The following is a 23,647-nucleotide window of genomic DNA, read 5'->3' as shown; positions in this document are numbered from 1 at the left end:
TTTGAAATTCAGAGGTACAGAAAGAGAATTTTCCATCTGCTGATTCACTTCCTAAATGGTCACAATGGCTGGGGCTCCCTGCTGAAGTCAAGAGCCAGGAATTTCTTTCAGGTCTCTCACATGGTTGCTGGAACCTAAGCACTTGGGCCATCTTCCAAAGCTTTTCTAGGCACATTAGCAGAATAGAACAGCTGGGGTCAAACTGGCATTCATATGGGACTCCAGCATTGCAGGTGACATATTACTCCATTATGTAACCATGTCAGGTGGTTATAGTTGCTTGTTTGCGTGCTCTCGCTCTCTCCTTTAAGATTTATTTATTTTTCTTGGAAAGGCAGATTTACAGAGAAGGAGAGACAGAAAGAAAGATCTTCCATTCACTAGTTCACTCCCCAAGTGGCCACAATGGCCAGAGCTTCACCATTCTAAAGCCACTAGCCAGGAGCTTCTCCTAAGTCTCTCACATTGGTGCAGGGTCCAAAGACCTTGGGCTATCCTCTACTGCTGTCCTAGGCCACAAGCAGGAACCTGGAAAGGAAGTGGAGCACCTAGGACATGAACCAGTGCCCTTGTGTTAGCCTGACACTTGCAGGGTGAGGATTTAGCCACTGGGCCATCACACTGGACTCTATGTTGTTTTCATGTATCATATTTAGCTTCTCCATTCCCCCATTGATGGGCATGGAGGCTGTTTCCATTTTGAAGCCGTTACGATTAATGATACTGTGAATATTTTATATAAGTTTTTGTGTGGAATTGTGTTTTTACTTCTCTTGGGGTATGTAGCTATGAAAGTGATTGTTGAATAATATGCCCACTCTATGTTTTAATTGTTTGAAGAACACTAGACTGGTTCTGAAATGGCTCTACCACTGTACAGTGTCACTAGTAGTCTTGGAAAGTTCCAATTTCTCCACTTCTCCGTAATAGTGACATTTGTTATCTTTTTAATATAGTTATCTTTGTGTGTGTCAAGTGTGAACTCACTGTGGTTGATTTTACTTTTCTCTGACAATGATATTGATAATCTTTTTATTTGCTTGTTGGCCATTTGTTTATCTTCTTTGGAGAAATGTTTAAGTAGATCTTTTGTCCATTTTAAAACTGGACTCGTATTTGTAAATTGTAAGTATTCTCAGTATATTTAAGATACTGGAGCCTTATCAGACAGATGGTTTGTAAGTTTTCTCCTATTCTTTGGGTGTCTTTTCAGTTTTTGGATGGTATGCTTTAAGGCAACAAAGCTTTTATTTTGTTACTGTCTAGTTTATTTTTATTTCATGCTTGTACATACTACTTAAGCTGAGTTCACCTAGGTTTCCTTTTCAGAGTTTTATTGCTTTAGCTCTTAAGTTTAGGCATTTGATCTCTTAATTTTTGACATTGTATAAGAAATGGTCCAGTTTAATTCTCTTGTACATGAATATTTAGTTGCAGAACCACAGACAGTTGTTCAAAATATTTTCCCCATTTAATTTTATTGGCATTTTTTTGAATTAAATTACTTATAAGTGTAAAACTTATTTCTAAGCTCTTCAAATCTATTTAATTCATCTCCATGTCTACCCTATGGTAATATCACATTACCTTGATTGCTGTTGCTTTGTAGTAAGTTGTGGGCTTGGAGAGTGCAATTCCTTCAGTGCTGTTCTCTTAAGATTGTTTTGAACATTCTAAGTCATTTAAAATTCCATGAACATGAGGTAGCTTCATGATTACTTAATCTTCCCTGCAAATATATGTGGCTGTGTTCTAGATCATGTCAGATATAAGGTGAACAAAGAGAGATGAAAAGCTTCTTACTCCCATTCTGAAAAGGATGAGTGACTTATATCACTCCCTCTTTCCTTCCCTCCTGCCTGCTATTGCTTGAAAAGCAGAGCTGGTGAAAACTATTCATCACCTTTCCCCATTAGCTGGAAGCCATCTATTATGAACTAGAGGAAAATAAGATGCACAGGAGTTTGAACTCTCCACTACCAAGCCACCAAATTACTCATAAACTACGTGGTTTTATAAGTGAAATGAGATTTGTTTTTTAAGGGTATTATACATTTGGGTCTCTTCGTTAGTGTAGTGTAGCTTGTCTTCTATCTAATTTATTTCTGTCCTTTGTATTAAAGGAATTCCTTTCCATGTATATTTATTTCAGAAAAAATATTTTAGAACAATGTTGTGGCTTATGATTTTTAAAATACTTCCATGTATATTTGTCTTATTTTATTCTGTGACTTTGTAAAAATGAGCAAACATTTCTTTCTTTTAAAGATTTATTTATTTGTTATTGGAAAGTCAGATATATAGAGAGGAGGAGAGGTAGAGAGGAAGATCTTATGTCCACTGGCTCACTCCCCAAGTGGCCATGATGGCTGGAGCTAAGCTGATCTGAAGCCAGAAGCCAGGAGCTTATTCCAGGTCTCCTACATGGATGCTGGTTCCCAAGGCTTTGTACCGTTCTCAACTACTTTCTCAGGCCACAAGTAGGGAGCTGCATTGGAAAGTGGGGCCACCGGTATAGGAACTGGCCCCTATATGGCATCCAGGTACATGCAAAGTGAGGACTTTAGCGGCGAGGCTACCACGCCAGGCCCCAAAGGTCTCTTTTATTTTATTTTATTATTAAAGGTCTCTTTTTAAAAATATAATTGAGTGAAGCAAGACTTAAAGTGGTTAAATATCCTGCTACCACTCACATTGCTTTGGTGCAAACAACTAGAATGGATTTTCTGTTACTCCTATGCACTTTGTTTTCTGTTTATGCACTTTTCATCTTACTTTTATTCCTTTACTTTTTTGTAACAGTTGTATTATAATGTACATACTGTGAAGTAACTTATTCATTAATCCATCAATCAAAAAGTATTTCTAAGTCAACTATATATAAAAATACATACTTAAATTATGTTCTTTAAATGAATAATTTTGAAGTAATGCCAAAATAATTTTATTGTGATATGTTTGCAGCATTCTTATTTTTAAATTTTTGTTTATTATTTATTTGAAAGGCAATGAGAGAAAAAGAGAAAAAAAGAGAAAGAGATCTCCCATCTATTGGTGCTCTCCCTACAAGCATAAAATAGCTAGGACTAAACAAGGCTGGAGGGTGCAGCCTGAAACTCAGTCTGCATTTCTCATTTAAGTGACTGTGACCAAAGTAATGGAGCCATTGCCTGCTGCTTCCCAGCATGCACAGCAGCAGAAAGCTGGGATTGAATGGAGCTGACTTGAACCAGGGACCCTGATGTGGAATTTGGATGTCCTACGTTGCGTCTGAACTGTTGACCCAAGTGCTCGTTCTTGCAGTGCTTTTCATTATTCTTGCAGTATTAACTTTACCTCTTTATCATCTCACTTTATCAAGCCCATTTATTTGCCACTTAAGTTTAGATTAATTAATGGCATCTAACTATCTTTGCCTTTTCAAATAGTCATTCTACAGCAGATGTATTTAATTCAAAACACTCCATTTATAATATGGAATTCAAGTAATCTGCCTTATTCTTGCTGGCACAAGTCTATATTGCCTAAGTGTCCTAAAAAATAAACATAATCAATCCTTCATGGGAAAATGGGGATCTGGAAACTTGTTCAACATGACTTATCTAATCCTTCTTGATTCTGATAGATAAATGATAGATAACTTAACAAAATTTATCCAAGAAATAAAAAGGAAATCCCCAATTATCAAAGAAAAAAAATAAGTGTATGTGCACATAGTATGTAACAGAAATGCATGTGTGGAGGAGGGTACAGATCAAAACGTAGAACTCACATCCATCTAACATTGAAGCCTACGGGGGTCAGAAAGAAGTAAGTGAAAATACCCCATAAATAATATCATAATCTAGCTCTTGTGTATTACCATAGAAAGAAGGGTTATCTCTTAAAGATAATACAAAATTATAAGAATATGAGGAAACAAATCTCCATTTGTGAGTGATGTCTCACTAAAATAGAATGGCCTAGAAACTAAAAAGTCTGGGCCTATAAAAATAAGAAATTTAAAGGATTATGGATGTAAAAGAAAGAACAAAATAAAGAACAATAGGATATGTGTTAAAGGAAAAGGCAAATTAAAAAATGTATCATTTAGATCTCTGAAAAGAAATAGTTATTGAAATAAAAGCCTCAATGAGCAAATCAAATCACAGATAAAAGAGAAGAAGGGCTTGGCACCATGGGTCAGTTACTAAATTCTCTCCTTGCAAGTACCAGCATCCCATATGGGCACCTGTTAGTGTCACAACTGCTCCACTTCCCATTCCTCTCCCTGCTTGTGTCATGGGAGAGTAACAGAGGATGACCCAAGGCCTTGGAACCCTGCAACTGTGTGGGAGACCTGGAAGAAGTCCTGTTTTCAGGATTCAGATCGGCTCAGTTCCCGCTGTTGCAGCCATTTGGGGAGTGAACCAGCAGGATGGAAGATCTTTCTCTGTGTATCTCTTTCTCTCTATAAATCTGCCTAATAAAAATAAGTAAATAACCTTTTTTTTTTTTTTACAAAGAAAGAAGCAATTCAAACCTTAGATTTTTAATTTGATGGCTCAGGGTGGTGGCCTACTGGCTGAAGTCCTTGCCTTTAATGCCGCAGCATCTCATATGGGCACTGGTTCTAATCCCGGTGGCCCCGCTTCCCATCCAGCTCCCTGCTTGTGGCCTGGGAAAGCAGGCCCAAAGCCTTGGGACCCTGCACCCACGTGGGAGACCTGGAGGAAGTTCCTGGCTCCTGGCTTTGGATCAGCATAGCACTGGCTGTTACAGTCACTTGGGGAGTAATAATCAGACGGAAGATCTTCCTCTCTGTCTCTCCTCCTCTCTATATATTTGACTTTGCATTAAAATCTTTAAAAGAATTTTTAATTTGAGAGAATCTTCCTATATTAGTTAATTTTTGGTCCATTGCCAACCACTTGTACATCTAGGGCTTAATAACAAATAAGCTTTCCTTTTTTTTTTTTAACCTATTTATAGCTACTAGGACTTGGTAGATGTTGTTTAGAATCATTTGATCTTGGCTGTGAATTTCAAGTTGGATCACTTGGATCAAAGTTTGCTCAATATGTCTGTCAGTATAAGTAGTGGCTGTCTGAGAATTGTTCTTATGATGTGAAAAGCAGAAGTTCAAAAGATAAAATCTAGTTATGCAAGGACATAACAAAGTATGTTGTCTCCATTGCCTTGATTTGGTTATACTGTGAAGTTATGTTTGGCTGCCAGTATGCTCTGTTTGCTTTTTCTGTGACATTGGGATTTGGTGAAAAATAACTTTACTTTGCACTGTGCCAGTTTCAGAATTTCTTGACTATATATTCTCTTTGGTTTTGTAATTCTTTTTGAGCTTACTGCTTTCTTGTGCTCAAATACATCTCGTGGCAGCCAGCTTTTTAACACTCTGCTTTGAAATCACCTCATCCAACTTCACAAGTTTATTAGATACATTTTATGCTATGTTATTGCAGCTGCCAATTTTAACAAATGTTTTCCACCATATAACACTGCTTGCCATTTTTCCAGTCTCATGTGACAATCAAATCATTGCCTGCTGCTTATTTCCAAGTCCAAAGCCACATATTTTAAGCTTTTGTTACAGCAGCATTCCATTCTAGATATCAAATTTTGTATCGGTCAAGTTTTTTGTCTTTCAAAACATTCAAGTATTAGTTGTACAAAATGATATATGTGTATTTCTAACTGGTATGACCAATATAATTTAGTCTCTGGGTTCCCACAGGTTTTAAAGGGCAAAGTTATAGGTTAGTGGTATTAAGACAACTTAATCCAAGTATAGTGTTTAGAAGTGAGCCCTTTGGCATCAAGTGTGATGGCTCAATTGGGTAATTCTCCCCTTGCAAGGGCTGAGATTCCATATGAGACTGGCTGGAGATGCCGACTCTTGTCCCAGCTCCTCCACTTGCCATCCAGCTCCATGCTTATGGCCTAGGAAAACAGTGCAGAATGACTCAACGTCTTGATTCCACTTAGGTAAATTAGTCCAATGTATCAAGAAAGTATAATGACAATTCCCAGAGGCTGTGAGTAAGGAGGAATGTGAAGTTGTTCAAGGGCTACAGATTTTTCAGTGTTGCAATATAAAGAATTTTGGAAATTTGATTTCCAATATTGTGAATATGTGTAGCACACTAAGCTATATACCTGGCAAAAGCTGAAGAGGTAAATCTTGTATATATTTTACCACAATTAAAAATGTGGTAATGCTAGACCCGTGATCCCAGCAGCTCACCTGCCAGCCATAGCCAACTATGAAGCAGTCTCTGACAAGACAGTGATGGGTATGTGATCAAGGAGTACTAACTATGGAAAAAGAACATTTCTTTATGATGTGGTGGTGATCTGCACCCGAGTAGCCCAGCCTACCTGCACAGTGACTTCCAGATGCAATCAGCTAAGAACGAAAAGAGTTCGGCATTCATTGACTCTTGCTGGGAATGCATATGTTCAATGAACAGAAGCACCTTGTATCATCCAGTGTGCAATACCCTAATGATAATCCTCGGTTTGATGCATCACACTGCATCAATGAGAAAGCAGAATTTGAAGGTTTCAGTTCATTTAGTCAAGAAATTAAAACAAAAATCAAGATTAATCACAAAGGAGAATAAGCAGAGCTCCTTATAAATCCCTAGAACACTTGCATCACTGTAACTAAGACTGCATCCAGTGTCATTCTTCTCTAACTATACGAAACATCCTCTCCTCCTAAGCCAGACCCTTCTAAAGAGTATTCATGGACATCAGTAGGAATTCTGTGGGCTTTCTTGGAGTTCAAATCTCAACAGGCACTGACAGTTTTAATGAAAACAGCCTCTGCCTAGGAATCACTGCCATTCCAAAGGAAGCAGAAGTAGTTGGTGTGAAGATCACCTTTTTGGGGTATACAGTAGTGGTAGAAGATGTTTCCTGGCATCTTCTCCAGAAATCTCTGTTTGGGTCAGTTGTTGACGATCAGAAACTTATGAATTTGGATACTCATTCAATTAATACTTCCAAACCAAGCTAGTCAACCGATGCTCACAGGATCAGCTGACAAGACTGTTGCCTTCTGAGATGTGAGTAATCTGAAGCTTAAGTTACATTCCTTTGAATCACATGAAGATAAAGTGTTCCAGGTGTGGTCAGCTCACAGTGAGACTGTTTTGACTTCCAGTGGTATGGGCTGTTCAAAATACAAGATCACTAGCCCTTTCAATACTGTTTTTGCTACTTCTCAGGCGGTTCGATATTTTTGTTTTTATTTTCATTCATTCAAAAAAGTTTTTTTCTTATTAATTTCCTCTTACAGAAAAATTGTTTGCTTCAAGAAAGTTTTTGATTTTTATTTATTTAGTGACACATTGATCATTCAGTAGCATGTTATTTAACATCATGTTGTAATTTTCTATTTTTTCTTCCTGTTGTTGATTCTGTTTTATGGCTTTTCATTGAAATGAATGTGTAATAACTGTGTAATAGAGACTATCACATCCAGACGTGATGATATAATGCAGTATGCATCTCTATTTTCAAATCAAAAATTGACTTCCAGCGAAGTATATCTTGACAATAGGATGCAGAACTCTCTGCCATTGTTCATACCTACAATGTTAGGATACACTTAAAAAGATGATGAATTTATGACTGATTGTGAAGGACTATACTGTTGTTATGATATGGGGGAAATCAGTGGGAAGGTGGAGATTTGGGGAGGAGGGGAAGGAAATGCTAGAGCCTATGGAATGGTATCATAAAGTAATAAAACAAATACATTTAGAAAGAGAATAATTGGAAACTTGGACTCCTCCAAGTGCACATAGAGGAACTCGATAGATGACAGAGGTTCTGTTGAGAACATTTTGGAGTCCCTATTTCCTGGCATTGGTCTGGCCCAGTCCTGACCATTGTGGCCATTTGGGGAGTGAATCAGTAGATGGGAAGTCCCCCTCTCTCTTCTGTTTCTGTTCTTCTGCCTTTCAGATGAAAAATTAAATATACCTTCATAAAAATGTAATGTTGAAAACCTTAGGAGAATAAAAAGGTACTATAGTGAGTCAGTAATACTTTAATATCTTACCTTTTATACTCACTAGGTAAACCTACTGGGCAGCTCATATTCTAAATTGATTATAACACTGTCCATGTGCATTGAATACTAAATCATAGCTATAATGACTACAGAAGATTGTTACTGAGCCATCATTTCTGCTTTCTGCATTTGCACACTGTTGTTAGTTTTTGCTGGCTGAAGTCTCTGCGTTTAAGCACACAATAAAACAGAAAATCAGTCCATAAATGGTAACCTTTACAAATAATCATGAGTATATATTGTTGCTTGGTTTAATCGACTGCATAACCCTTTGTAAAAATTACTTCATTTACTTGATAAACTGAAATGGTTATAGGGCTTTATTCCAGCCTACAAGATACATGAGATGCATTTATAAATATATAATTAGGGAGGTCTTAAAGCCAGATTTGCTGGAACTGCATTGCAGGTCCAGCATTGTGAGCACAAAAGCATTTTCCTGCCATGTTTCCTTTGAGTGAAGTTTCAAAGTGGAACAGTTTGACATTCCAATGTGGTGTCTTTGTGGAAACACGTGATTGCAAACTGATCTTCAGATTAACTTTCTTATAATGAAAATCTTTCATAACTAAAGATATTTCATCACTTCTCAGTATTTAACTATGTTAACATTTAAAAATATCCATAACTAGCTTGATATCTTAACAGTAATTTAGCCTGTGGTTTCTATATCATTAGGTAAAACAAACATTTGTTATCCACTTTTCAGGTCAGTTGCTCATCTTTTAAAAAGATTTATTTATTTTTATTGCAAAGTCAGATGTACAGAGAGGAGGAGAGACAGAGAGGAAGACTTTCCAACTGTTGATTCACTCCCCAAGTGACTACAATGGCTGAAGCTGCGCCAATCTGAAGCCAGGAGCCCAGAGCCTCTTCCAGTCTCCCATGTGGGTGCAGGGTCCAAAGGCTTTGGGTCATCCTCAACTGCTTTCCCAGGCCACATGCAGGGAGCTAGATAGGAAGCAGGGTTGCTGGGATTAGAACCGTTCCAAATATGGGATCCAGCTGGCGCTTTCAGGGCGAGGACTTTAGCTGCTAAGCTACCACGCCGGGCCCTAGTTGTTCATTTTTTTTTTAAAAAAAGATTTATTTTATTTGAAAGGCGGAGTGGCAGAGAGAGGAGGAGAGACAGAGATCTTCCGTTTGTTGTTTCATTTCTTACAGACTACAACAGCGATGGTTGGGCCAGGTGAAAAAACCAGGAGTCGGAAATCCCACGTGGGTTTTCCACATGTGTGGCAGGGACCCACGTACTTGGATAAACTTCTGTTACTTTCTAAGATACGTTATCAGAGAAATGGATCAGAAACGGGACAGGTAGTATCAAGCTGATGCTTCAGTATAAGACACTGGTGTTACAAGAGGTGGCTTGGCCTTATGCTAGCCCCTCAGCAGCTCATGTAAAATGACTTTTCAACAAATGTGGCTTTTGAAAAGAGAGTGTATTTTTAGAGAGAGAGTTTATAATAGTTTTACCAAGTTGTTAGTTCCTATTCTGATTATATTCACAAGAATATGTATTTCAATCTGTGATACTTTTACTGTGAAATGTAATATTTCATCAGTCTAGGGAGTTTTGCCTTATTTTTTTAGAAGGATTTGTTTATTTTTATTGGAAAAGCAGATTTTACAGAAAGAAGAAGAGAGAGAAAAATATTCCATCCCTAAAGCATTTCCATGTTGGCCATTTATTTTCTTTTACCAATAGCGCTGAAGTGTATTGTTCCTGAAACTATGTATCCTTGTACATTTCTCTTTGCAATGTATGTGAGAGTTTCTTTAGGCTATGTAGTGTCTAGAAGTAGACATTTTGATTATGTAGTGCATATTAACTTCTATGTTCTTGATTCACTTTTTGACAAAGTGTAATGCTCAAATAGTTAAAATTCCATGGGTATTATATTGAATTTATCAATAAAAATTCTAGTCTTCGGCTCAGTGCAGTAGCCCAGCGGCAAAGGTCCTTACCTTGCATGCACCGGGATCCCAGCTGGACACAGTTCTGATCCTGGCAGCCCATTTCCCATCCAGCTCCCTGCTTGTGGCCTGGTACCGCAGGAGAGGACTATGGCTAGCCATAATATTTTAAAGTCAAATAACATACAAACCTTTGGGGATTTACCCAACGTTATGATTAGTAATTTCCTGTTAAAAAACAACTCTGAAATGAGTCACCTTTAATTAGTATTGCTCTCCATGCCTGATAATTAGCAAGCCTATTTAAAAAGTCACACAACAAAGGAAATAGGAAGTTGTTGTCCAGCGAATAGAAGCAAAAGGGTTTCTACATTCAAACGTAAATTCGGTCAACCTTTACTGGTGATTACACTCAGAATCAGATCAAGTTAAACACTTCCTGAAGTTGAGAATTGTGCTTGACCTTCACAGGATAAATGCTTGGTTGCAAAAAGAGTCATGTCCCTCTGTGATTAGCAGCCAAGAAAAATCGGTTTTGTAGTATTAAAAGAAAAACGTAAGTAGGTATTTGGCTCAGCTGTTAAGGTGACATTTGAGACAATGGCATTGCTTATGGGAGAGCTTGGCTTGAGTCTCTACTTCTCTATTTCCAATCCAGTGCACTGTTGATCTCAGTGCAACAGATGATGGTTCAAGTAATCTGGCTTATGCCACCATTGTGGAAATTGCGTTTCTGGCTTTAGCCCTATCTCAGCTCTGGTCTGGCCATTGTGAGCATGTAAGATTAAAGAGGGGGTTATTACCTGATTAGAAGTGTGTCAGGGTCATTCTGCAATGAGGCTTTTATTACAAGAATTTGTATAAACATCTAAGATGAAAAATAGTGTTGGATATCTGGCAGCCGTTCACATAGGAGTAGTTAAAGCCTGGTGAGAAGATGAAACTGCTTGGGAAGAAAATGTCAGAAAACAGAAATGTAGGTCAAGAATGCATCCCTACAACAAATGAACCCTTAGGAGGTGGTCTTGTGATATGGTATGGAAAATATTGTGCAAGTAGTCATTTTGTAAAACGCAATCTAGCACAGTGAGGATGGAAATTGCATAAGCCTTAAGAGCTAAATTGCTCTTCACTGTAGCCTGAAGAGCCAAGGAGCCAACTCTGGAGGCAGAGGTATCTGAAACTGACCCAGAGGGAGAGGGCAGGGCAGGGAAGAAGTTGAATGCTTTGGAAAGAGAAATTAAAAGAGAGAAAAAAAAAACCAAATCTTCAAAGACTATTGGAAAACATTTGACTCTTTCGTTTCACAAAAATCTACATAGCTATCAATTCCTTTGGCACTGAACTTCTGTTTTGAAAATTGTGAAGATGTCTTTTTTTCAAAGATTTAATTTTTAAGTTTTGGTTTGAAGGTAGAGTTACAGAGAGAAACTTCACTCCTTAAATGCCTGAAATGGCCAGAGGTGAGATAATCTGAAGCCAGGAGTCAGGAGCTTCCTCTGGGTCCCCATGAGAACTCTCCTCCACTGCTTTCCTATGACACAATGAACTGGATCATAAGTGGAGCAGCTAGGCCAGAGCTGGTATGTATCTGGGTGGGATGCTGGCATCCCAGGCAAAAGCTTAGTGCACTACACTATGGTGCTGGCCCCAAAGATGTCTTTTAATTGGTTTAAGAGAAATTGCAGACACATTGTAAAAGGGTTCAGTGTCACTTTCAGAATATATGTAAATATAGCAAAGATACATGTACAAACAAAAACACTGGCTGTGCGCTGCTGTTCCTGCGCCGACCGACTGGGAACGGCATCACCACCATTCCCACACTGATGTGGCAAGGAGGTGGCCAGCTCGTGGGGGCCTGAGTGTGCGGGCTTGTGGGGGGTTAGGGGTGAGCAACGGTGGGGAGTGTGCAGGGACCTGGGGCTCACATCCAGGCAGGCAGAGTGATCCTGGGGATTTCCCCATGTGCTAGGGGCTGAGCCAAGTTAGCATGCTGGCGTGGTGAGTTGGTGGACTGCGCCTGGGGAACTTTGTATGGGCCTGGATCTTGGATGTTTGGTGGGGTAAAGTCCAAGACCAGCACACGTGTCAGAAACTTGGGATCCTGGTGGGTGGGCAGAGCTCTAGGCCAGCACATCACTGGGCTTTGGAAGGCTGGGCTAGGAAACCCATGTACTCCTGGGCACAGGGACTGTGGGCTGATTTGAGAAAGGGGCGGGAGGATATGGGAAAGGGAGGACCACTGAGTGGGTGTGTTGGAGGTGTGGAATGACTTCTGAGGGAGGGACTCCCAACAACAAGGCCACTGTATTTGTAAGTTAGGGGACTGAGACCAGCTTGTTTGGAGGGGGGAGGCTAGAGAACCTTTATGGGTCAGACTGATGTACCAGCCCACGTGGGAGTCTTGGATGAAACACTGCTGACCACCACGCATTGGCCCACACTAAATCTAGGGCTGGGGGCCTGCCTGTTAGGGCTAGCTTACAGTACCCACCAGTGAGTGTTGGAACTGGACACAGTAATATTAGGCTAGGCCATGACACTGATCAGCATGTGAGGGAACATGGACTGGGTAGATTCTGTGGGGGAGATATGTGGACCCATGCCTGTGGAACTGCAATTTCTGCTGGTTAGCTTAAGAGCTAGGGACTCCAAAGAAACTGTTAACTGTATCTTGAGAATAGAATGCTGGACTCTGCCATGTCCATGCCTGCAATGATGGACATATGACTGTTTATGAAGAACTATACTATAGTAGTAATATAGGGGAACTCAGTGGGCATGAGCAAGATCTGTGGCTGGGAACAGGTCTAGTTGGAGAGCTAAGGGGATGCCTCAGCTGGGTTGTGGTTTCCATTGGTGAGCACATGAATTGAAATGGGGGTGGTGATCTGGGCTGGGCATGTCTGCAGTGTCCCTTGATATGGGTATGGACTGGGTCTGGAGTGTGCCAGACCGCACTTGACTCCGGCACCCTCTGGTGCTCATGAGAGCCAGGGTGAATATAGGACGGGCGGGGATAGGTCTCTGCTCCTGCTGACCCATGTGAGAGCTGTTTCTAGTCATGGACCAGGTGTGGCTGGGCTATAGCACCCAACAATAAGAACTGGAACAGGTGTGAGCCAGTGGGGTAAGGCCGCAGTACCTGCCAGTACAGGAAGTGGACTAAATCAGTCTGGGCCAAGGATCACCAGTTTGTGCAAGATCTGTCACTTGGAGAGGACCTGATAGAGAAGCCTGGGGAGCTCCTCTGTCAGGATGCATTTCCTGCAGTTGCGCACAAGAATCAGGGCTGGGAGCAGCCCAGACTAGGCCAGGTTACGGTACCTGCCTGCCTACGTGTGGTTCAGACCTACGTGTGGCCCAGATTGGGCCAGCCCATAGCACCCACTGGCAGATCTGAGAGCTAGGACTGGGTGTGGGATAGGCTGGGTCGGGCTGCAATACTAGCTAGTTCACATTAGGGCTGGAACTGGAGAGTAGCTGGGCTGGGCTAGGCTGCAGGACCCACCAGCATGAACTGAAACTGGGGATGGGCTGGGCTGGGCCACAACAGCACCTACTGGAAAATGCTGAGGGAGGGAGGCCATGCCAGACTGGTCTGCAGCACCAAACAGCACACGTGAGTCTGGGGCAGGGGCACAATCCTGGTAGGTGGTCTGTGAGGGGGAGGGGTCCGCTGCTAGTTCACTGCTCCCACTGGTGAGCATTAGAACTGGTATCGGTGCTAGACCAGGCTGGACAGGGCTGCCGTGCCTGTTGGCTGTATGTGAGCTGGGTTAGGGGAGAGCCTGGCTGGGATAACTGACTGTACCCACTGGTACATGCATAAACCAGAGTGGGTGTGGGCCAGTTGGGCTTTGCCACAGCATCAATTGTCAAGAGCTGGGACTAGGGGCAAATCCTGTCAAGCTGAACTCCAGAACCACCTGGAGAGCACCAGAATCCAAGACTGGGAAACTGTGGGCAACACTCTAATTGGTTGCAGCTCCCACTGGTAAGCATGAGAACCAGGGTTGGGGGTGTGCCTGGCTAGACAAGTAGTGGCACCCACTGACTTGAGTGTTGGATGGATAGTGGGGCCAGTTGGGTTGAGCTAGGCTTCAATGTCTATTGGCATGTACAAGAGTAGAATGGGATGTGGGACAGACTGGCAAGCACAGGAACTAGGGCTGGGGACACGTCTGGTGGAGGTTATTGGGGGTTGTTCTGACTAGGCTGCAGCTAGGTGTATGTGAGGGCTGAGTGTGTGGTGAACATGGTTGGGCAGGGCCACAACATCCATTGGTTTGTGTAAGAGATGGAGCTGGAGACAGAACTGATCCAGCAATTGCAACTACCAACATGTGCATAGGCTGTTGTGGGTGATGGACAGAGCCGAACCCCATATTGGCAAGCACACACGAGAATCAGGTCTGGGATCACTTCAAACTGCTGGGCTCAGAACCCCAACCATGGGGAGAATTGCTGTATCTGTGGTCTGAGCGTGGAGTGCATGTGTGTCACAGCTGGGCCTCCTCAGTGGCTTAGGTGGAATAGTGGACAACATACCCAGATGCACATGGAAGATATGGCAGTCCATTGGAGCCTGCAGAGGACATCTGGTACCATAACAGAGGAAGGAGGCAGAACAAATTGATTAACTACTCCAGCTAAGCATTGGCAGCAAATATCTAGGTGAATGGAGATTCTAAGGTGGACTATGTCAGCCAATGGACCTTGGAAGGATTTCTTCATCCTTTGTTGGTAAGATCAACAGCATTTTAGAACTATTGAAACCACTTGAGCAGAACCCTTGGAGCATGCTCCACTCCAGGCCGCTGGGATGGCATGGGGTGGCTATTCCTCATCCCTGCGTACTGAGGTGGTTGGGAGGCTGGGTGGGCTTCGCTCCTTATTTCTCCCCCTTCCCCAGACACAGGAAGAGGATAAAAGAAAATGTGGAAACGATTGTCTCACTCACTCTCCCCTAATCCTTGACCCTTTCTACCCCAATCAACTATGTAAACATCATCAAAAATAAAAATTTTTAAATGTAAATACTATGTAGCTATATGATTAATTGAAATTAGGTTCTGTTCAACACACATTTAGTATGTACTTAGAATGCTTCAGGCAATTCTAGCTTCAAGACTATCAAGATGAGTGGAGGGAACATAATTCTCCCTTTAAGTCTAGTGGGGGTGGTCAGATGTATAAACTGAAAGTTTTAGTTAGTATCATTAGGGATTAAAGATTTGAATTATAGAGTCCAAATACCTAATTCTGTGCAAGTTACTTATCTTTCTAAGCCTCAAATCAATTATTTATAAAATAGGAAAGTATTATTTCCTACCTCTAAGTGGTGTTGGGGGAGGAATGTATGTAACATTTGTAGCAAGATGTCTGTTCTGGCACATGTTAAGTGTTTATGAAACATTATTATGTAATGTGGTGACAATGGTAAATCTTGACACATAAACATGCACAGATTACATAAAGACACAGAAGATGGAACATAACAAATATTTTTTTAAAATTACTTTTATAAAAAAGCATCGTAGAAATTAAACCAAACACAGGGTTCTTCTAAATCTGGGACCTAGCATAGAGGCCGGCCTGTATGGTGCAATCCTCGTAAAACACTCCCCTCTGACACAATTCCTGTTGGTTTTCAAGTGCTCTAATTGCATACCTGAGGCAGGATAAGCAGTAAAGATGTTTATTTTGGTCATGGTTATGGAGGTGCAAGGTCCAAGGGCTTTGTATGGTGATATGGTGCTTATTGGAATAGAATTCAGGCAGCACAGAACATCACATAGCAAGATATGAGGGAGCTTATTTGTTATGTCTGTGGTCTTACACTCCTTATAAAGACTCCAGGACTGAATCACGGGAAATCCAACCTAACACTCTCATTTCACTTAGCCATTTCCCAGGGCCTCACCTCAAACAGCATAATTGGATTAAGTTTAAATTTCTGCTTGTTTAGTACCATTGTCTTAAGACTTTGATATTTCGAGTTCTGCATGAATCTAGGACTAATTCATTTTCAAAACATAATAGCACCTTGGTGAAAATTAGGAAAAGACACTCCTTGTAATAGTTTCATGTTCCCACTGGTCCCCTCATCTAGGTATTGAGTGCAGTGCAAAAAACTGTATAAATGGGTAACAGTTGGAGTGGACACTTATTCCAAACAGGTGTTTCAGAGCAACCTTCTTGGACGATATTGTGAACAATTTTTATCTGGATAAATAAGTCCTAGCCAAAATGAAGAAAGTTTGAAATGATAAGTAGGGAAAAAGTTAAAAAATAATGTGATATGAAGGAGAAACTGTTAGAAACTCAAACTCCCGGAATACAATGTGCAAATCATAAAATTAGAAGTGAGTTGAAGATAAAGAAGAAATGGTTTATGAAAAGTTATGACATGCCAAACTGTTTGGTCTTTAAGCTGAAGGCAGTGAGGGTCCATTCATAGTTTCTTTGGGGAATTTTTTTTAAAGTTTTTTTTTTTAAAATAGTACAAAGAAAACAGATTTCATCTATTTCATAGGTACAGTTCTAAGAAGAGAATCAATAAAAGGTAGTTGTCATGTTCAAATCTGAATTTCAGGTAGATTATCAAGGTTTTATTTGGGAGCAGAGATGCCTGCTGCAACATGTCTTCACTGTCCAGTATGCTAGTTCACGCTATACAGTTCACTTATGAGAATACATGAATATACATGTTTACTTGTATATCTACCTAACTTGTATTTTGCATGAAGTTTACTTTAACTTTAGCAACACTTTAAGGGATGGGTATAAAAGAAGAATTCATGAAGGTGAATGAGAAGGATATGTTAGAAAAAGGAAAGGAAGAGAGGAGGGGAGATTCAGAAACCAAGGAGTTACAGAATTCAAGGAATCATGAGGAACTCTGGTTTGAAGAAGTGGCATAAATAGTTGATATTTTCTTTTTCCTAAAAATTGTCTAAAAGCATCAATTGAAGTGAGAAAAAGCATAAATCTGGAGAAAACCAAATCCTCAATCTACTAAATAGATGAAAATGGTGTTAGCAGTTTAGAATTTAAAAGGTCTTTGGAGGAGACGGAAAGCGAGCATACCAAAGTGAACTTAAAAAGAATCCACACAGCTCAGGAAACTTCTTAAGGCAGTAGGCACGTCTGGAAAGGCGACCTTTAAATACTGTTTGGAGATGGAGTGTACATTATGTCAGATCATCTGGAGGGCACGTTGGTAGAAGAGGGCTTGTGGAATCAAAATGCATGTAGCAAGGCAGGTATTTGGCCTGGTAGCTAAGACATTTATGTAATGGAGTGGCTGGGTTTTGCAGCTAGCTCTGGTTCCTGGCTCCAGCTTTCTGCTTATACAGACCTTGCGAGACAGTGATACTGAAATAATTGGGCTCTTGTCTGATTCTGACATCAGCCCTACTTCAGCCTCAGCCATTGCAGGCATTTGGGGAGTGAATCAGGGAGTTCTTTCTGTCTGTCTCTGCCTCTTAAATAGTAATAATGATAATTCATGTAGCTTGGAAATTTTGATAAACATTGCCAAATTGGCCTCAACAGACATTTTGCCCTTGACAGATTTTTCAACACATTTACAAATCAACCGGCAGTGTATAAGAATGCCTACTTTTCTATTGTTTCTGAATGTGTTATGAAGCTTTTTAATTGTGGACAAACTTGCACGTGAAGTTGACATTTGAGTGTGTCTTCATATGCATCTAAAATATTTATTTACCTTTATTGGAAAAACAGGTTTATGATTCAGCTTGTGGATATGAGAGGAGGAGATTTTGTGCTTTAATGTTAATGTGTTGGACTAATTTGTTTATTTTAACAACTTATTCAAAGAGGAACATGTTTCGATATAGTTTTAACCTAACAGAAGAGAATGCAGCTGTATGTACTAGGTGGATGATTTATAAAAAGAGCAGTTAGTAAATAATCAGTGATTTTATTATTTTTAGGTTTGGCGTGCATGTCAGAAGTCTAGTAGAAACATTGTCTGCAGCTTCAAAATATAACTTTCTTTAGCAAATAAATGTATGTTATAACACACATACAGCCTCAAACTTTAGTCATCCATTCTAGGAGTTTTACTTTGGAATTTTAAAATATTTTTAAACATTTTAAAACATGTTTCTGTCTCTGGTATATAAAAATGAAATTTTATGTTGATTTAGATTAAATAAATTCTTAATTTAAAGTTTGTGGCTGCTATGTAAATATTCTCTAACTTTTTCAGTATATATCAGTGCTTTGCATTCTTCAAAATAATTCATTAATTTTTTCTTCATTTAACATTTGCTATTAAGGGTAAATAAATAGTGGCTTATAATTTCACTTATAATTTTAAACAAAATTACATTTTCATTTCTACACTTGAAATAGCCAAACTAATTTTGTTTAGTTCTCCATTTGAATTTTTATTAGTTAATCTAGATTTTTTATTTTTAGACCTGGCACATATTGTTATCTATCATTTTGCAAGATGTAATATTGATAATGGGAACATTAAATTGTTCTGTGTTTTTAAAAATGTTTTCCTTTTTTCTTTTTAATAGTCACCTTGACATATTCATTGTTAGTAATTAAAAAGCTATTTTGTCCTCATCTTTTCTCACTTAGTGTAAATCAAAATTTTCATATACTGCCATTTTAATCCCATCATCTCAAATCCAAAATGCCAAAGTGCCTAGCTGCTTTGCAAGTAAGATGTTATTGAATCTCCTATGTAAATGTGTGACTGCCTGAAACAATGTCCTTCAGAATATCTTTGGTAAATAGAAAACTATTCCAATTTAAATGTCCTTTTGATATTACTCTGATTATCATTGCTCTGTGTACTTTGCGATTTACAATGAGGAATCAGCAAAATTTAAAAGAGAAAGAATAACTGCATAGTAATAATTTTGTATCCAAGAATATTTGAATCACTTTCTGATTAATAGATTTAAGGATTGCAGAAAGGTAGTATACTATAAATAGAGCAGTGCTTGACCTATTTGTGGGTGCCACATAGTTACTGCATTACATTTGTGTCACTACAATTAAATATATGACAAGCTACTTCTTTTGTTTTATTCCAGTCCATAAAATAAACAATGCAAATTCTTCCATTTTGTTTTATTTCTTTATTTAATGTTTTATAATTTTTAAAAAATGATTTTCATGATATGGTTTTATAGGCACAGGAATTCCCTACTCCACCCCTGCCCCTCATTTCCCCCATATTATTACAGTTGTATAGTCCTTCAGCAACAGTCATAAGTCCAACATTCTGGACAAGCTGCTTCTGAATGAAGAAAGATTTATTGTGCCTCATAGTTTTGGAGGTTTACAGCCCAAGATTGGAAAGTCTCTTTGGGTCAGCTGTATGGTGAGGTCGTTTTGTCTTGAGAAAGATTGTGCTTCCATATTTCTTTGTGTCTGAAAGGCCAAGCTGACAGATGGCAGAATAGGTGAAAACGTTAGTACTTCTCTAGACTATGGGATGTTTTGTTAAATTTGTTATTCTCTCAGTCTCTTTCAATTTCAGATTATTGCCACTGTTAGAGCCCCCTCTTAGAGGGGGAATTTGTATTATCTATATGTAGGACACATAAGGTTGCTCTTGATGACTGTATATCGTGATGCAATTAACACACAATTTTATGAAAAGCTGATCAGTAACAAAGTTTGAACAAATGGAAATGATCTTTAGTTTCCCAAGTGAGAAAGCTGCAAGAATGAATGTATTGGAAACATTGTTTCTTATGTGAATATGCAGTGCTATCTTAATGCAAAAATAATGGTTTAGCTTGTTAGTAATTTCTCTCAAGTGAGAGTTCTGAAACTTCTTTCCCTCTCTAAACATGTTCTTGTATTGCTTTGATCCAGGGCAGTAGCTCTCAACACAGGTTCAGGGGCATAAATAGGATTGGTTATCAAAATTGCAAATGAAATTTTATAAGATAAAATCTTTTGAGTTGCTTCCTTTCTGATCATTACTTTGTGACATATTATATTGAAAGGAGGGGGTGACAGGTACAGTAGTTTTGAGGGCTGCCGTAGCGAAGTGCCCTAGTTGGTGACTTACATAAGAGTTGATTTTGTCACAGTGTGACAGCTGGAAGTATGAGTTTAAGATCAATAGGGCAGATTTCTTAAAAGAAAATTGCCTTGGTTTGTTGATATCTGTCTTCCAAAGGTCTTCTTGTGCATGCCTCTCTGTGTCCTTGAAAGAGTACCAGCCCTAATGGATCAGTACCTACCCCAAAGAATTCATTTTAACTTGAAAGCTTGTAAAATGACCTTGTCACCAATCCCAGTTGTTGCATTCTGCGACACATGGAGTTAGAACCTCAGCAGCTGAGTTTTGGAGGGAGACACAACTGAGCCGGTAACATTGAGGATGTTCCCTTACAGGACCATTAGCTTCCTTTACCAACAATGGACTGTATCAGCCATTTCTAACTTGGAGTACCTATGTGATTTATCGGACATTGGGACTCTTTGAAATACTTTGTGAACTTCTAAAAAAAGTGTGATTTTATCAGGTTCTCTGTGGTTCCCTAAAGGTAAAGAGTTCAAATGGTGCTTACCTGCTGGTAGTGGGATAAGCTGGAAGTTTGATTTCTCATCTCCATTTTTTTTTTAAAGATTTATCTATTTTATTACAAAGCCAGATATACAGAGGAGGAGAGACAGAGAGGAAGATCTTCCGTCAGATGATTCACTCCCCAAGTGAGCCGCAACGGGCCGGTGCGCGCCGATCCGAAGCCAGGAACCAGGAACCTCCTCCGGGTCTCCCACACGGGTGCAGTGTCCCAATGTATTGGGCCGTCCTCAACTGCTTTCCCAGGCCACAAGCAGGGAGCTGGATGGGAAGTGGAGCCGCCAGGATTAGAACCGGCGCCCGTATGGGATCCCGGTGAGTTCAAGGTGAGGACTCTAGCCGCTAGGCCACGGCGCCGGGCCCTCATCTCCATGTTTGATGGTACACAGGTCTAGGAACTTAATATCCATTTTAGTGTTTGCTTCCGAAGGAAGCGACATTCTGAGTTCCAAAAACATACAAAGTCTTCTTAAAAGGCATTCTGTTCATAAATGATAAGAAAGTAAAGTTTAGTTTACTCAATATCAGTGAATCATAATAGCTACTAACAAATTGAACTTAAACTTTTAAACAGTCATCCTGAAAACTGGACCATTTTTCTATAAACAGAATATAAATAGAAATTTTTACTTTGAATTCTAAAGCTTGGTTTTAACATTCTTCTATTACTTGTTCTTAAGACTTCGCTGGCTGCACTTCTTAATTAGGTAAGAGGACATCAAAGGCTATTGTGGCATACTGGTAGCTGTCTCATGTAAATCCAGAAGAAGTCAGGATTTTCCAGGGCTCCTGAATATAAGTTGATTCAGAGATGGATTAAGATTCGTAGGCTCAGAACTTTCTGGGTTCCTGCGGTAAGTTCCACTAGCACAGTTATACTATAATCTTTAATATAATTATTTCCATCAAAATATGAAAAATACATTTTTTGGCTCTGTAGCTTCTATTAATGTAACTTCACAGCTACAATTTTTGGAAACCAGAACATGAGAAAAAGACTTAAGAAAGCAATAATTTGGAATTGTTTTCTGACTTCTTTGATACTAAATGTTTTTAGCCTTCTGTGAATACGTTTTACCTTGAAATTTACAGCTCTTAAATCGAATAGGTTGGATGTATTTTTTTGTTCTCCTTAAAATAATCATGAACAAATCTGTACTATAAGCACAGTTGTAATTTATACTTTCTTGAGAATTGGAGTATATCTTGGATAATTTGGAATGCCACATAACCAAAAATAATCTATTTTCAAATATTTCGTTTCTATTTATTCTTTTTTTTTTCGGGGGTGGACAGAGTGTAGAGAATATGAAAATACCAACTATCCTAACAGGATTAAAACCCAGTGCTGTCTGCCAAGGAAAGGGAAATGGAGTTTGAGAATAGTTACTCAGCAGAGGAGGTAGAGAGGAACTTCTCCTATGGAGATGTCAGAGAACTTGGATAGGCTCAGCTGTAGAAACTTGCAAAACTTCTGTTGGTAAAGAGGGGTTATTCCTAGAGGGCATCCATGGAGAAACATAAAGCATAATCATAAAGAGATGTGAATTAGCCTATTCGGTGTCTTGTTCACAGCCCACAGGACAAAGCCTGAAGGAGCAGGCTATTGTGCCTTGAGAGATGAAGCATCTCCTTACAGGGGCCTCTTAGAGCCATTGAAATCCCATGGCTAAGGATTATTAGCATGACAGGGAGACTTTGGGTCTAGGATAATTTTTTAAAAATTAAGAACTTTTTGAAATTAAGAAAAACTGAGTTTTTAAAAATTTTATTTTATTTTTATTGGAAAGTCAGATATATAGAGAGGAGGAGAGACAGAGGAAGATCGTTCGTCCAATGGTTCACTCCTGAAGTGGCTGCAATGGCCAGAGCTGAGCTAATTCAAAGCCAGGAGCCAACGGCTCTTCCAGGTCTCCCACACAGGTGCAGCATCCCAAGGCTTTGGGCCGTCTTCAACTGCCTTCCCAGGCTACAAGCAGGGAGCTGGATGGAAAGAAAATGGAACTGCCGGGATTAGATCCAGTGCTCATATGGGAACCCGGGCGTGTTCAAGGCAGGGACTTTAGCCACTAGGCCACTGTGCCAGGCCTGCTTTTCCTTGAGTTTTGACTGAATATAACATTTTGGATAAATCAAACTTTCCCTGTGCCTTGGGAACTGCTGTAGTTTAACTGCTGGTGCAAAGTGGACTTCAGTTGCAATGCTAAAATGAGGCTCAGTGTTTAAATGTCCATGGGGACAGCTGAATGTAGGGGAGAGAAATAAACATTTAGGATTTGTGAGGCTTGCAAAATAAATTTATATGTCTTGGGGTGCATTTGGGTTCTTGTCTCTGGTGTGTGTATGTGTATGTGCACGTGTGTATTTGTGTCTGTATGTGAGGGGCAGGTAAGATGGATCATTTCATGGGCCATGTCGGGATTCTTCAAGATTGCAGAAGCCTCCTGGAAATGTAGTAACTAGATTAATATAATTCTTGTGATCCCGAGCCTGGAAGGATGGAAGTTGTTATTACTAGATATTAAATGAAAGTGTCCACATTCTGCCCCACAATTTTGTGCGTTAAGATAAAGTAATCATCCATTTACACTTGCAGGTTTGTTAGGTGACATAAGGATGCACATGTCTGCGTACTTCTGGGACACATGGAATAATGCAGGACAGCCTAGGAAAAGTGAATGAATTGTAATCAGTGTGATATGTATTGCGATGTTTGAGAACAGGTAGAGGAAACAGTACACTAGATTAGCAGCATTAGAGATACTTTTCTAGAGGAGATAACCCTTGACAAATGAGGTGGAGCTAATCAGGCCAAGAAGAGATTGTTCACAGATGCAGCCTGCTGGTGCCAAAGGTTTCAGCTGAGTTCGTTTGGGAAGCCATTATAACAGCTTGTTCATTCCATGAACTTGCTATTTCAAAATACAAGCTAAAAATGAGGAAGTAAGCAAGTAATTTATATGAATAATTAAAGTGGACAATATGAGTCCATCCACAAATGATGAGATGAACTGCCAGGTAAAAGTTACTAGTGAGTTCTTGTTTTTAAGCCA

At 39.7% G+C, this 23,647-nt stretch overlaps 1 pseudogene; it reads left to right on the top strand.

Annotated features, from left to right (window-relative positions):
• Window positions 1–23,647, top strand: part of LOC118757597 (histone-binding protein RBBP4-like) — a 40,498-nt pseudogene that overhangs the window by 10,431 nt on the left and 6,420 nt on the right.

The sequence above is a fragment of the Ochotona princeps genome, chromosome 15 (assembly GCF_030435755.1).
Source record: "Ochotona princeps isolate mOchPri1 chromosome 15, mOchPri1.hap1, whole genome shotgun sequence".
Taxonomy (NCBI): Eukaryota; Metazoa; Chordata; class Mammalia; order Lagomorpha; family Ochotonidae; genus Ochotona; species Ochotona princeps.
This window is presented reverse-complemented; position numbering and strand designations above follow the sequence as displayed.